The sequence below is a fragment of the Calliphora vicina genome, chromosome 4, assembly GCF_958450345.1.
Source record: "Calliphora vicina chromosome 4, idCalVici1.1, whole genome shotgun sequence".
Lineage (NCBI taxonomy): Eukaryota > Metazoa > Arthropoda > Insecta > Diptera > Calliphoridae > Calliphora > Calliphora vicina.
The window spans coordinates 53,523,601-53,540,072 of NC_088783.1; positions in this window are offsets into that span (position 1 = coordinate 53,523,601).

Genomic DNA, 16,472 nt, shown 5'->3' on the forward strand with positions numbered 1-16,472 from the left:
AGTCATTACAAGGTTTTTGCTGAACTAAAAATATTTTCATCTAGTTATTCAAAAGGCCATTAGTGAGAAATAAAAGAGACATCAAACATTTAGAATATGGTTTATCTTGAGAATAAAAAACCTACTTACATATGTTAACCTAAATCCCATAAAAATCTCACACAATTTGTTCTAATATTCTAAAAAAAGAAAAGAAATCCCATCCTTAACAACATTTAAATCCGCAATAAAATATGATATTAAACTTTTTTCTAAGCTCATTTTCCTATCATATTTTACAGCATTATTTTTTATTCACTGTTTTAATAACCATTAGTGTGTAATTAAGAAAACATAATTATGCCACATTTACCATGAATCTACGAGTTAATTACAAATGTATTGAGTGCATTAAAACTGAAAAGAAATTAGAGGAGGGAACAAAAAAAAAATGATCACACATTAAATTAAGTGTGAGAAAAAAGTGTGTAGAGACAACAGCCCTGACAATGAATTTCTTTTTTTCATTTCTTTAACAAAAAACAATTTCTACCAGAAATTTCAAAAATAAAAATATTCAAGTTAAATTTCCATGAAATTCGCAACAATAAGTATTATGGTAATGATAAGAAGTATGAAAAAAATTTCACTTTTTTTTTTGTTTGTGTTGCTGATGAAAGGTAGCAATTGTTGTTAAAATGCAAAATGTTGCATTCATTTTACAGAAAAAAACAGATAAAAACTTCCCAGTTTAAATAAATGCATAATTTTTGTAGATATTTTACAACTGACAAAAGAAAACTAACCAGAGTAGCTTATTTACTGCTGATTTTTTGAACTTTAAAACTTGCTAGAGACTTGCTACAAATGATTAGAGTGTGTGTTAGAAGAAAAAGTAAAACAATAATTTTAAAGTTTTATTTTAATGCATAAATTTTGATTAACACCATACGAACTCCTAACACATACGAGGGCCGAAAGTTTATTAATAAATTCATTCTGGTCACCATTATGGAGTCGTTATTAAATAAACAGTATCTAGCTATGACCTTTATCTATCATTCTGGCATTATATGGATTCCGAGCCAAAAGATCTGGTCAGCTTTTGAGGCCAATAACGAATCAAGCCAATATCGGATTCTCCGTTCCAAAGTGAAGCGTATCCCAGAGAGAGCGTTCTACATCGATCGAAAAAATAGTAGTCGGAAGGGACAAAGTCTGGACTATAAGACCACTTCATTCTAAATAGATTTTAACAGATTTTTTTGCAACATGTGTCATGATGGGAGTTTATCGATCAATGCTCGCTTCAAACGAATAAGTTGCGTTCGGTATAGAATCCCTGTGATGGTCTGGCCAGATTACAACTCATAATAATTAGGATCCTTTTACCTCCAACAAATACAGAGAATTACCTTTACGCCATGTATATTTGGCTTTGGTGTCGATTCGGCTGGTTGGTCGGGCTTTACACACGATCTCTTACGTTTCGGGTTATCGTAATGGATACATTTTTTATCGCAAGTACTGATTCGGTGCAAAAATTATTTTCCTTTATAGCGTTGAAGCATCATTTCGGGCATGCAAAATCTTCGTTGAAGGTCTCTCGGCTTCAATTCGTATGGCACCTAATTTCCCTGATTTTGTATGAATCCTGCTGGTCGCAAACTTTTTGAAATTGCAGCTTGAGTAGCTCCTAATGATTTTGCAAGCTCTTGTTGAGTTTGACAACAATCTTCATAAGGTAGTGCTCCAATTCTTGGTCCTAAATTTTTTTTTGGTGATCTGGCCCGGGAAATCTTTATCTTCTGTGTCAAAATCACCACTTCTGAACCAAACAAATCATCTGTGGCACGTTGAAACCGATGGAACACATTCACTGTAAGCATTGGTGTGCCACCGCACAGTGGGGGATCTGAAAAAAAAGTGGAAATAAATCTGTAACTTCTAAACGAATAGTCCGATTTTAATAAAATTTCCCATGCCTATAGAGGAGGTGTTGGTAAGTTAAAGTTTTTAATTTGGGCTTATAACACCAACTGGGGGGGCCGAGCCAGAATGCCCCAAAGTGGGGCACCTCGGGTATATCAAAAATTAAAAATCATGCCAAATTTATGTTTGCAATCCGATTTGAAAGATTTTTATACATATGGAATCTACTAGACGAGGTCTACAAAAACATAGCTATATGTTATCTCTTATAGTTTACGAGTTATTCGCATTTGAAAAGTAAAATTTTATTTTATTTACCCAGCTTGGTCTGGTTTTTTGCTAGTAAAGGATCCAATTCTTTTCCGATTTTCTTGAAATATAATTTTTTGAATTAAAAAGACATGTATTAAAACCAGTAAGAAAGAATTGTTTAAAAACCTCTACTAAGTCAAAAGTTATGTTTATTCAAACTTAAAAAAAATAAAAAAATTTTTTCGCCATTTTTTTTCGAAAAAAATTATACAGAAAATAGGAAGAAGATTAATATTGTATTTATATTTCTCTGAAAGACAACATTTCGGGGAATATTATAAAAGCAAAATAATATCAAAATTCGTATTATTGCGTGGACCAGTGCCTGCAGAACTAGACCTATTTTTTATATAAATTTCAACTTTAGACAACATTTTCTTAAATCGCATAGCTGCTTTCAAAAAATTAAGACCCGTTTTGTATGTCCCAATATGTTCTTCAAAATTTTGCAAAAGGATTTCATAGCCCCATGCTTGGTGCCTTCAATAAATTTTAAAATTTTAAAAATCGCAATTTTGGGATTTTTGGAAAGTTTTTTGGGACTTGTAGGAATGTCATTAACTATTCACAAATATATATTTCACTTTTGGATTTGGATCGAAAGTTTCTATATAAGTGTAAAATTTCATTAAAAAAGATTCATAAACAAAACTTTTATTGCATTTTAAAAATTAAAATTTTCCAAAAAAAATAGCTATAATTTTTTATTCCCATATTTTTGAAAAAAGTCTTTTATAATTTTTTTAATTCTTAAAAATTTTGAACATTTTTGAAAAGAGGACACAATTTCCTACACGATGATATATAATTTGTATATCTTTTGTTTTCCGCTTAAGTTAAAGAAATAAAGCGAAACTTCTCGCATATGACGCTTTGTTGACACAAAATTCGACATTTTCGAAGCTAAAATAACTTTGTTGTTTACACAAAGTTAGTGAGAATAAATGACAGATATGCAACCTACAAAATGACATATAAATTATTAAAAACAAAAACCGCGTTCAAAAGATACGCCATCTATTTTAAATTCGGATTTAGCCTATTCTAAAATCCAACAGTTTTTTTAAATATTTTTAGGGAATTGTGGGTTTCTTTTTTGAAAAGAGAATGCAGTGTTAGGATACGAAAACCGGATGATGAACTTTTAAAATGTCCATAATGTTTTAAGTTTAAGAAGTTTTTATTAGAGCTGTATGATGAAAACAGCTTTTCTTTTATAAGACCCCTCGTATATGAATACAAAAAAACATTGACTGGTGGCATGCATCCGCAGCAGTGAAATTGTGGGAGTTGTCTCAATGCACTTACAAAAACCATATATAAAATGCAGCTGCTGTTGCAACTCCCATTGTCAGATAATTATTTCTGTAAAACATCAAAAAACTAAAGAAAAACTTAAAGAAAGACAAGTAGAAAAAAAAGGTTAAAAAGTCAAAAAGATGCATAAGAAAATAATATTTAATTATAAAAAAAAATATATAATTTAATGATTTTATTACATTGTTTGTCTACTTTTTTATTATTTACCACAAAAATTAATTCACTCACTCTCATACCCAGTATTTTTGTATTATAGACCCTGAATTTAAGGCGAGTCTTGGTATCGGTGTGATAAACGTAATAGCGCGATTATTACGCATTTTTAATACAATACTTTTTGTTTACAGTCAGCTTGTGTAGTTTTAAACTATTAAATTTAGCTAATTTAATCTCTACAATTAGCTATAAATCTTTTTGATTTTTAATTTAAAGTTTTTTTTTTTTGTAGAAAAAATTCATCATTTTTAAAGTTACAAACCTTAAATTGTTAGAAGCTGTGTGTTGTGTGTTTTAATTGTAGTAATTCTAAGTAATTTTAGTAGCTTCTTCCTTGAATTAAAAAGTGGGTTTATTTTTTGTGTGATGCCGCTACATTTAAAAAATTTGACTACTGAATCAATCAAATGACAAAATTATAGTTTTGTTAAAAAATTTGGTTTATGTTGAATTTTATATATATTTCTCACTTTACAAGTAAGAGTGATCCTCACAAAAGTTGGTAGAGAGAGTGAGGTTCATATAAAACGATATTAATTGATATAAGACAATTATTATAAGTCATTGCCTGAGGGGGACTGAAGACAAATGATGCCCTATTTTCGGCACACTTTACAGTATAATTTCAGAGTACTTAGAAATAATTTGTGCAAAATGTTATCAGGATTGCCGTATAATTAATATATTTGTATGGGAGCTACATGAAATCAAAAACCGATATTTCTTTTTCCAAACAAACCCTAAAAACAGAGAGTATTTCTGCCATCTAGCTCCTTTCGTTTGGACTCTATAGAGTTTTCAACAGACAGACAGACCGATGGACATAGCTCGATCGTCTTTGAATATTATGGGAACCCAGAATATATTGGTTGTATGACTTAAAAATGCGGGATTAACAATAGATGGGTTATATGTCATTTTCAAGGTTACATAAATGTCATTTATTTTCACTTAGTTATTAAACATTATAGTGTAAAAAACAAAGTTTTTTTTTGCTTCGAAAATTTCAATTTTGTACCCACAAAACGTCCTATGCGGGAAGTTTTGCTTTACTTCTTTAATTTGAATAAAAGTGTCGCTGAAGCACACCGATTGATTGCTCACCAAAGCTTATGGTGAAAGTTTTCCATCGGTTTCAATGTGCGAGCACAAAGTATACAGAGGTGACACGACAAAAAAATATATTTGTCTCTTTTGTTCGAAACAATTTCAGCTGGTTTGGTTTTGTGCTTATTTATATAGTTGTTTGTTTTAACGCACTGTCTGTATTAAACCGAAAATTTGTCTTCTCTTTCTATCGAAATAATTTAAAAAAAGCTGATTTTAATGTTTTTGAACTGTCAAATTTGACACCTCTGTATACTTTGTGGTGCGAGAGATGCTTTGTTCGGTTCAGAAGTGGTGATTTTGACACGGGAGAAAAAGATCGCTCAGGTCAGCAACAAAAGTTTGAAGGCCAAGAATTGGAGGCATTACTCCATGAAGATTATTGTCAAACTCAACAAGAGCTTGCAAATTCATTGGGAGCTACTCAAGCAGCAATTGCAAAACGTTTGCGAGCGCAGGATTCATCTAAAAGCGGGGAAATTGGATACCATACGAATTGAAGCCGAAAGAGCTTGAAAGACCATCTCGCATGTCCGAAATTGTGCTTGAACGCTGTATAAGAAATTAATTTTATCACCGAACCATTACTTGCGATTAAAAATGGATCCATTACGATAACCCGAAGCGTAAGAGATCGTATATGGAGCACGGTCAACCAGGCGAATAGACACCAAACACAAATATCCATGGCGCTAAGGTAATTCTGTGTATTTGGTGGGAGCAAAAGGGTCCTATCTTTTATAAGCTGCTGAAATCTGACCAGACCATCACAGGGAACCTGTACCGAACGCAACTGATTCGTTTAAAGCGAGCATTTGCCGAAAAACTCCCAGAATATACGGCCAGACAAAAAAGTTTGAAGACCAAGAATTGGAGTCTTCAAATCTTGCAAAATCATTGGGATCTACAACAGCAGCTATTTCAAAAAGTTTTTGAGCAGCTGGATTCATCCAAAAGCAGGGAAATTGGGTACCTTGAAAGACGATTTTTCATGTCCGAAATGCTGCTTGAACGCTAGATGAAAAATAGGTTCATTACTATAACCCATAGCGTAAGGCATCGTATGTGAAGCCCGGCCAACCAGCCGAATCGACACCAAAGCCAAATATCGGGTGGCGCTAAGGTAATACTCTTTATTTGGTGGGACCAAAAGGGATCTCTCTATTATGATCTGCTGAAATGTGGCCAGACCATCACAGGGAACCTGTACCGATCGTAGCTGATTCGTTTGAAGCGAGTATTTGCTGAAAAACTCCCAGAATATGCGGCCAGACATGACATGAAACCGTAATATTCCATCATGACAACGTTCGGCCACATATTGCAATACCTGTTAAAAAGTATTTATAATGAAGTAGTTGGGAAGTTTCGCCTCACCCGCCTTATAGTCCAGACCTTGCCCCGTCCGACTACTATTTGTTTCGATCGATACAGAACGCTCTCTCTGGGATACGCTTCACTTTGGACAGAGTTTCCAAAATTGGCTTGATTCGTTCTTGGCCTCAAAAGATGAGCAGTTATTTTGGCTCAAAATCCATATGTTGCCTTTTCAAAATGCTGGTTTATTTCCTTTAAATAAACCGGATACTTTTGATTGCAAATAAAAGCCGTTTAGTAGTTTGAAAATGGTAACAACTCTTTATTTATTCAAATGTACAGCAACAAGAATTAAATAGTCACTCAATGTTTTTTATACACGTTTGTAAATTCGCAGAAATACAGACACAATTTATAAACACGAATTTACTTGAAAAACACAACACACTTTAAGGCACTCAGTTGATGTTTATTCGAAAAGCGTCTCTGATAAACTCACTCACGACTGCAACCTCTGCCACAATTTATAACACTGCCATCTGCACTCTAGATTGTTCTTTAACTGTCAAAATTCGAATATTCTAGATCTTACTAATACATACGCCATCTGTGGTGTACTTTCTATAATGTTCTTTAACTGAATATTCGAATTCGAATACAGCGTTGCCAACTTACGATCAAATCAACTGAAAGCTTTTATTTAAAAATGCCCACAGATATGTTACAGTTTGCTATTACAGCACTGTTATTTGAAAGCATTATGCTATTTTTAAATCAGCCCTTAAAATCGTTATATTTGAATTCAAGTACAATTTCGTAACAGTATGTTCTGGCAAATTTTTCGCAGCTTCCTCGAGGGAATGTTGTAGAAAAGTTAAGGGCCAGAAATCTGAAAATTTTCCAAAAAAGTTCTTGGTATGGCAAGAAATATGCAGTTGCGTCAAAAAAACCAAATATTTGTTACAAAAATACCCAAATTTACATCATGGAATGTTTACAAAAATGGATGCTGCCACTCGTAAGACTTCTTAATGTGCCCACTTACAAGGCCTTGAGAGGTACATGAACAATAATGTTGTACGTATTTGTACAAAGAGAGGCAAATCCTCCAAACTGAGAATTGAAGAGCACAAAAAAGGTGTCCAAAAGTGTGGAAAATTTTAAACGGAGATGGACTAATTGTTCGAACAAAGTGACAAAAGGCTCAATAAAAACCTCAATGGAAGGGTTTCCGGAAGAGGTTCATAAATTCATTACTATTGATTAGAAGTATAAAACAAGTACGAAAGTATGGTCGGTCAAGCCCGACCATATAATACCCTACACTAAGTAAAAGAGCAAAAACATGTTTCTTTTAAAATTTCAATAATTTATATTTTTGAGTGATTTTCGGAAGTGGGCCTTATATGGGGACTATGACCAATTATGGACCGATCACCATGAAATTAGGTCGCGTGATTTACGTCTATATGAAAGTTTACTATGTTGAATTTTGTGAGTATACCAACATTTTTAAGCGATTTATGCACGTTAAAGTGATTTTCGGAAGCGGGTCTATATGGGAGCTATGACTAATTATGGACCGATCGTAACAAAATTTGGTGACATGAATTTTGTATATATAAAACTTATTTGGAGCGAATTTTGTGTAGATACATGTATAAATTAAACATTTATGACCGATAAAGTTCAATATCGGAAGGACATTTGTATGGGGGCTAGGTGAAATAATGGACCGATTTCAGCCAGTTTCAATAGGCTTCGTCCTTGGGCCGATAAAATTATATGTACCAAATTTTATCGAAATATCTTCAAAATTGCGACCTGTACTCTGCGCACAAGGTTTACATGGACAGCCAGCCAACCAGCCAGACGGACGGACGGACATCGTTTAATCGACTCAGAAAGTGATTCTAAGTCGATCGGTATACTTTAAGGTGGGTGTTAGACTAATATTTTTGGACGTTACACACATCTGCACAAACGCATAATACCCTCCCCACTATGGTGGTGTAGGGTATAAATAATATTTTTTGTAAGCTATAATAATAATTTCAATCAAATAAAAAAATCAACACTGTAAGTTTAGTGGTTTCTTTTTTACCATTTTCAAGCCATACACCCAATAAATATCGATTTTTAGTATAAAAAACTCAAAGATCTTATAGACAAATCAGTTAGTTAATAGTTGGATACATTTAGTTCTGTGCCAGTTCTTCTACCAAAGAATTTAAAGGAAAAATATTATATTAAACCAAATAAACACTAAAATAGTTACATTTAACTGTGATCTTGTAAAATACTCCTTAAATAAAGAGTAGGGCCCTCTTAGATCACTGCTAAATGTTACATAATTATAACACTTGATTTTACAAAGCGAATTTATTGACACTTTAGCAAGTTCTTCCTCAATGTAAAACTTTGTGTAGGTTTTGACAGCTAAAACTGTTGGGTGAAACTGTCATTATCTAAGGTTAATGATTTTGTAATTATTTACTCATACTCACTCATCGCCAAAAATATAAACAACAGCAATAATAATCATTTGAGAACAATAAATGACTTTAGAAGTGGGCGTCTTTAAAGTGACATTAGACACTTTATTTTTATAAATTGAATAAAACATTTATATTTATAATGTCACCGTCTAAATTATTTTGTTTAAAACAAATTATATATAGCTACATATGTATGTATATTGTTATTTTAGTTTTATTTCTAAAATTTTTTGTGTTGCATTAGGCAAATTTTTCGTATGTGTTTGTTATTGGTTTTAAAAAAATGTAAAATTAGTTTTAAATTGTAACTGGTTTTGTTACGGTTCTTTAACATTTTTTTCTAGCTGTAATACAATCAATTTATGTGGATTTTTTTTTGTTAATGATTATTATTATGCATTTTTTTATTTTTAATATTAGTATAAAGATACAGTTAGTTACAAAGACTACTGCGAATGAGTATGAGTATTTTTTTGTTGTTAATAAAACAAATATTTTAATACCATTAATATATTCGTACAAGAATTGGTTAGGTGCAAAAGTTATTTCTTAATTATTTATATGAAAAAATTGTTAAATTGTAATATGAGTTTGAGTGCGTGCCTTTTTGATTGACAGATAACAACTTTTTGATTGACAGATCACAACTACATCTCGTTAACAAAAAACAACAACAAAAATCCCAATTTTCGTATTTTTTTGGAATTTCGCCCATAAAGTCCTAGGGATGGTTTTTGCAGATTTGGAATATATTTTTCACGGACATTCTTGAACTCTTTCTTTACCAATGGCACTTTCATGTCCCTCTGGTGCTTCCATCATGGTCCTAAGAATTGTAGATTGGGTTTTCTGTACAAGATTAATACTGGTGTTGCTAGCCATTCCCTCATAATTGAATTCCATATATCCAAATTGGTTTTAAAACGGTCTTATACAGGATGACTTTATATTCAAGGCTTCATTTTGATTGATCGCTGATTAACCAATGAATGCTAGAGGCTTTTAGTTTCATGTGAAGTCTCTTGGTTTCTATATGAAGGCGCACAGAGGTTACGTAATTCGGTATCTCGGGAACTATTAGAGATATTATTACAAATAGTTGGAGCTGAGGTGTTTTTGAGTTGATTTACTTTTCTTTAGCTTCCTAGCGCTAATGGGGGCCAGTTGGTCACCTCGGGACTCAAATTTTTTAAAAAATCGCCAAAAATCCATTTATGATCCGAATGAAATGTGTAGGTTATCGCTTTAGTTTAGATATTTAAGTTTATTTAATTATTTTTTTTAATTTTGCTCGATCTCTTTTGGTAGGGACACCATATCTAAGGCGGGCCTACGGAGGTTCGAAATTTTGTTTTAAAAAATCAGCTTAGTTTGAGAAAAAATTCTAAATAAAACAAGTAAGAGAGCTATATCGGCTGTGCCAAATCTTATATACCCTTCACCAAAATATACTTCAATTTTAAATATTTATAGGTAACCAAAATTTTTTTTTCGAATTGTTATTATAAAATTTTTTTTTTGTTTTTTAAATTTTTTTGGTGAAAAAAAATTCGGGTTAAAAAATATTTTATCCGATTTTGACAAATTGTAGGTCCAACTTACTATGGTCTTATATACGTCGCGTCCTTGCAAAGGTCTTTGAAATGTCTATCATTAGATATCCATATTGTCTATATTAATGACTTAGTAATCCATATATAGGTCAAAAATCGAGGTTGTCCTGGTTTTTTCCGCATATCTCAGCCATTTGTAGACCGATTTTGTCTATATACTTTATAGGATCGGAAAATTATTTTGTGGAAATTATAAACGGAATGACAAACTTATACAGTGGTTGACAAAACAATGGAAACTTTTAAGCTTCAGCAAGAAAGAAGTGTAAAACGAAAATAATATTTAAAAGAACGATGTAAAAAGCATCCTGTTTACAGTTATTTTATTTTATTTTTAAATTCTGGTAATTTTTCACAATTTCTTTTTCTAAGTTTTTCGCATAAAGTTAAGATTTGTGAAGACTTACAAAAAATTAAATAATTAACGATTTTAAAGCTGGTTTAAAACAAAAAAGTATATGTGACAAATATTCAATAAATAAATCAGCAGTTTCAAAAATTATAAAGAAACTTTGTGAGACCGGTTCTGTAAAAACTCAACATTTAGGTGGAAGACCTCGTAAGTCTACTCCTAGACAAGATAATTTATTAGCGAGAGAGTTCAAGAAATTCCCAACAATAACTCCTCGAGAGGTTGTTAATAGCTTAAAATAAGTACCCGAACAATGAGTCGCAGGGCAAATGAGGCTGGTCTTGGTCTTTGCTATCGTCCTGTGAAAAAAACACTCATTTCTAAAAAGAACCGTTCTGCTCGTCTACAATTTGCCAGGGATCATTTAAACTGGTCGATACAGAAATGGAATACTGTCCTCTTTTCCGACGAATCCAAATATAATTTAAGAGACAGTGATGGGAGAACATTTGTAAGACGTTTTTCAGGGCAAGGTATGGGTCCAATTCATATTATAAAAGATACCATGACAGGTATATGATACAGAACCATATTAAACGATGTTATGTATCCATACGCTGAGGAAAATATGCCTCTAGTTTTTAGATTCCAACACGACAACGACCCGAAACACACCTCTAGAGTTGTAACCGAGTGGTTACAATCCAACGAGGTACGTGTTTTGAAGTGGCCTGCCCAATCGCCAGATCTCAATCCCATAGAAAATCTATGGGAAATTGTAGATCGTAAAATAAGGACCCAAACTTACACCAGGAAGTAAGATTTATCGGAGGCGGTTATAAGGGAATGGCAAAATATTTCAAAGGAGACTATTGACTCTTTAATTCGTTCAATGCATCGTCGATGTGTAGCAGTTATAAAAAATAAGGGATACCCAACAAAATATTGAGTTATTGCAAAGTTTAGACCATATTTGTTAAAATAATACCTAAGTTTCCATTGTTTTGTCAATGCCGTAATAAAGAAATGTTTTAATTTTGTTTTCTCATTTTTAGAATTTAATTAATTATGTCCTTTGTTTTTTGTTAAATTAAGTTAATAAAAGTATACAAATAAAATACAATAAAAATTTTAAAATTTTTTAAAAAATTATTTCAGATTTTAGGCCACTCATGAAATATTTGGAAAAGTTTTCATTGTTTTGTCAACCCTTCTCACGAAGGTGAAGGGTATAATAAAAGAAAATTTCTAACAGTGATCTCGCTCCTACAAAATGTTACATGCATCCAAAGTTGGAACATGTAAAAAGGGCCGTATTTTTTGCGTTTTTTGCAAAAGTGTGTAGAATAAAATTTGGCTCACTTAAACGGACATAGTAACCTCCTGACCTATCCAAACATGGCCAATTTACAAAAAATTAGGTTTGATTAAAATATTCTAAAAACGCAAAGCACGAATCCTCGAAAAAGCTCTATATTTGTATGGCAATATACATATGTTACTTAAATACATACAAAGTTTCTTTACTATCACACGGTAAATAACATCACAGTGAGCTTTTTTCTAAAAAACACTCAGTTTTTGGAACACATTTTCTCCGTTTCAGGAATTTAGGACTTTAAAAACAAAGAATGACAACCATTATAATGCCATTTATTTAAGAACATTTAGATCTATATCAGGTTCAAATTTTGTTATGATATCTTTTGCTGTTAAAATATTACATTAATTAAAAATTTTATATTTTTCTTCATGGAAAATCCCTATATTGAAATTTTTATAGTTTCTAAGAAAAATGACTTTCGAAATTTTATAAAATTATTTAATTTCACTAAAATATCAGTCGTCAGCAATACCAAATACTTATATAAAAAGACCATTTTCAATACCAAACAAACCTTATCAACAGAAAGTATTTGTGAAAAATTTCAGCCTGCAAGATCCTTTCGTTTTTTCAACAGACAGTCGGGCGGAAGGACAAAACTAGATTGTCTTAGAGTCTTATGAGGACCCAGAATATACATATATGGGAATATATATCGATGTCTTCCGATCGGGATAAAATTTGCACCAAAGTTAGTCCTATTGGATAGACACACTTTTTCAGCAAGATCGGTCGAGAACTCTCTGAGTTAGAAAACATTTATTTTGATAGATATCCAACTCGCATCCCATTAAGCGACCAAAAAGGTCTTCAAGGAAAATATCTAAGCTTTCTTTCGAAAAAAAAGCCAAAAAAAGTTTTTGATTTTGGAAACAAATTTCAAAATTTTTTATTTTTTTTTCGAAAGATTGAAGAAATGGCTATCTAAACTATTTGAGACACATTTTCCTAAGAACAATAGGCAATAAGTTACATGGATGAGAAAAAACAGCCAAAATGTCAAATTTTGACCCCCTCTAACTCAGAGAGTTGTCGACCGATCTTGTTGAAAAATTGTGTCTGAATTAAAAATCAAAAAAAAAAAATCATTCAACAATCAATACTTTTTATGGCTGGTATAAAAATGGCGAACGGTCTCCCTTCTACTCTATTTGTAGAATTGATTTGATGATAAAATTTGCAGTCTTCTACGAAATGACTTATGCCTTTACATAATTATATTTGATATTTTCTATGTATGATTGCATTTAATATGCGAATATTTCTAAGTCACTAATGCACTCTTTTGTTTTTATTATTTATAAATAATTTTATTGTTTTTTGTTTGCTGTTATTTTCATATTTAAGTTTAAGCCATACCTTTATTTTTACATTTGTTTTAAAATTTTGAAGTTTTTTAGGTGGTTCTTGCACAGTTTTTTTTTAGTACAACTCTTGGTTTTAATATGTTTTTTGCAAATTGTTTATTAAGTTTTAAATTTATGATTTGTTTTCGTTTTTTCAGTCAAAAAAAAAAGAAGTTTTTTTATCAAAACGTGTAAAACTTGCCTGGTATATGTAGAACCTGAAGTCATTCTGCACAAAAAATCGGTTTGGTTTTAGATATTGTGTGTGTGTATTTTATAGATCATTAATGTTATTATATTTTTATTGTTGTTATGGAGTTGTTGTTGTTGTTGCTGTTATAAATAATAATTTTATATTGTTTCTACTAGATGCCGTATTGGTTAAATTTTTGTAACTTTTGTATGTGTGCATTTTTGATTTGGTTGATTTGTTTATTGTATTTAGAACGGAACTAAAAGTAGTTGTTGTATTGTTATTAAAAATAATAATAATAATGTTTGATATTGGGTAGTTGTTGTTGTTATTTTGGGGTTGGCTGTGTCCATTGTTATTATTTTTGAGATTTTTTTTTTTTAAATTCCTAGACACGAATTTGATTTAAATAAATATTTTTGTTAAATACTACTTGCATGTGTTTAAATAAAAATAACTGTATTATTCATTATTTTAGCTATTTTATGAACATTTTCTGGTTTTTTGTTTTAATTAATTGCAAATATTTGTTACTTTTTTGGTGGTTTGTTAAAGAAAAAGGTCAGCGATCTTTTTATTTTTAGACAAAAGCTATTAATTTTCAATAATTTTAATCAAATATTCAGATACTCAAAATAATTGTTAAATTCAATGTTGAAAAATATTATAATTTAAAATTTTTTTTTAAAATAAATTTGAAATATTTGAAATTTAAAACAGAAAGAGCCACGACTGCTATTTAAAATTTAAAACAGAAAGAGCCTCAATTGCCATTTAAAATTTAAAGCAGAAAGAGCCACGATTTCTATTTAAAATTTAAAGCAGAAAGAGCCGCGATTGCTATTTAAAATTTAAAGCACAAAGAGCCACGATTGCTATTTAAAATTTAAAGCAGAAAGAGTCACGATTGCTATTTAAAATTTAAAGCAGAAAGAGCCACGATTGCTATTTAAAATTTAAAGCAGAAAGAGCCACGATTGCTATTTAAAATTTAAAGCAGAAAGAGCCACGATTGCTATTCAAAATTGAAAACAGAAAGAGCCACGATTGCTATTCAAAATTTAAAACAGAAAGAGCCACGATTTCTGTTTTAAATTTTAAATAGCAATCAAAAATTTAAAACAGACACGATTGCTATTTTAAATTTAAAACAGAAAGAGACACGATTGCTATTCAAAATTTAAAACGGAAACAGCCACGAATGCTTTTAAAATTTAAAACAGAAAGAGCCACGATTGCTATTCAAAATTTAAAACAGAAAGAGCCACGATTTCTATTTAAAATTTAAAATAGAATCAGCCACGATTGCTATTCAAAATTTAAAATAGAAACAGCCACGAATGCTATTTAAAATTTAAAGCAGAAAGAGCCAAGATTGCTATTTAAAATATAAAAAGCAGAAAGAGCAACGATTGCTATTTAAAATTTAAAACAGAAAGAGCCACGATTTCTATTTAAAATTTAAAATAGAATCAACCACGATTGCTATTCAAAATTTAAAACAGAAACAGCAACGATTGCTATTCAAAATTTAAAATAGAAACAGCCACGAATGCTATTTAAAATTTAAAGCAGAAAGAGCCAAGATTGCTATTTAAAATATAAAAAGCAGAAAGAGCAACGATTGCTATTTAAAATTTAAAACAGAAAGAGCCACGATTGCTATTTAAAATTTAAAGCAGAAAGAGCCACGATTGCTATTTAAAATATAAAAAGCAGAAAGAGCAACGATTGCTATTTAAAACTTAAAACAGAAAACTTAAAACAGAAAATTTAAAACAGAAAGAGCCACGATTGCTATTTAAAATTTAAAACAGAAACAGCCACGATTGCTAAACTAAATTTAGTTTACTAAACAAACATTTATTTGAATACCTTAAATCCATATATTTTTCTTTCATTTCGATAAGGATGTATAATATTACACAATTTTTAAAAATATTCATCCCATGCATCATCTTTAACACCTAACCAAATCCGTTTCTAACAAAAAACATCTAAATTTCCTATTACTTACATAAAAACTGGGATTTTCTATTAAAAATTTAATAAAAAAAACCAGAAAAGTTTAGCCCCAAAACACAATTAACAGCCGTTTAATGTAATTAATGAATAATCATACCGTTACCAATACCTCTCAATACTCTATCATTAAATAAAGTTGCAGCAAAGGCTTTAAAACTATAAACAGCTTCAAATAAAATGCTCTTAAAAATAAAACTCTTTATTTTTTAAATTAACCACCAACCCAAAGGTTTCTCTTAACCTGCAACAAAAACAAAAATTTATGACGTTTTTGTTTAACATGTTTCCGGCCCACCTCACTTTAATAATACTTGTGTTTGCCCAGAGTTTAAGTTCCAAAGTTGAGCTTTGCCAATGTTACGTCATTAAACAATGGAAAAAGAGCGACACATAAAGCTTAAGAAGCTACTCTCACACATATTCACATGTTTGTAAATATGTTAAAGCAAGGGGAGCATATAATGATTTCAAATGTGGGGTATGTTTGCATACAAACATAGTGTAGTTGCCAGATGATTTTGAAGAAATAAACACCATTTTATTATAAAACATGTAAGAGAGCTATATTCGGCTTCGTCCACCAAATTATACTTCAAAATAAAAATTTTAAATACATATTTTTAGGTAAACAAAATATATTTTTTTACACATTTTTTGTAAAAAAAATTTTTTCGAATTGTTTTTTTAAATTTAAAATTTTTTAAATTTTTTTTTATTTTAAATTTAAATTTTTTTTTTAATATTTAGCGAAAAAAAACTTTTGGTGAAAAAAAAAATCGGGTTAAAAAATATTTGTTCCGATTTTGGCCCATTGTAAGTCCAACTTATTACTCTGGTGTTATATACGTCATTTCAAAGGCCTTTGAAATATCTATCAT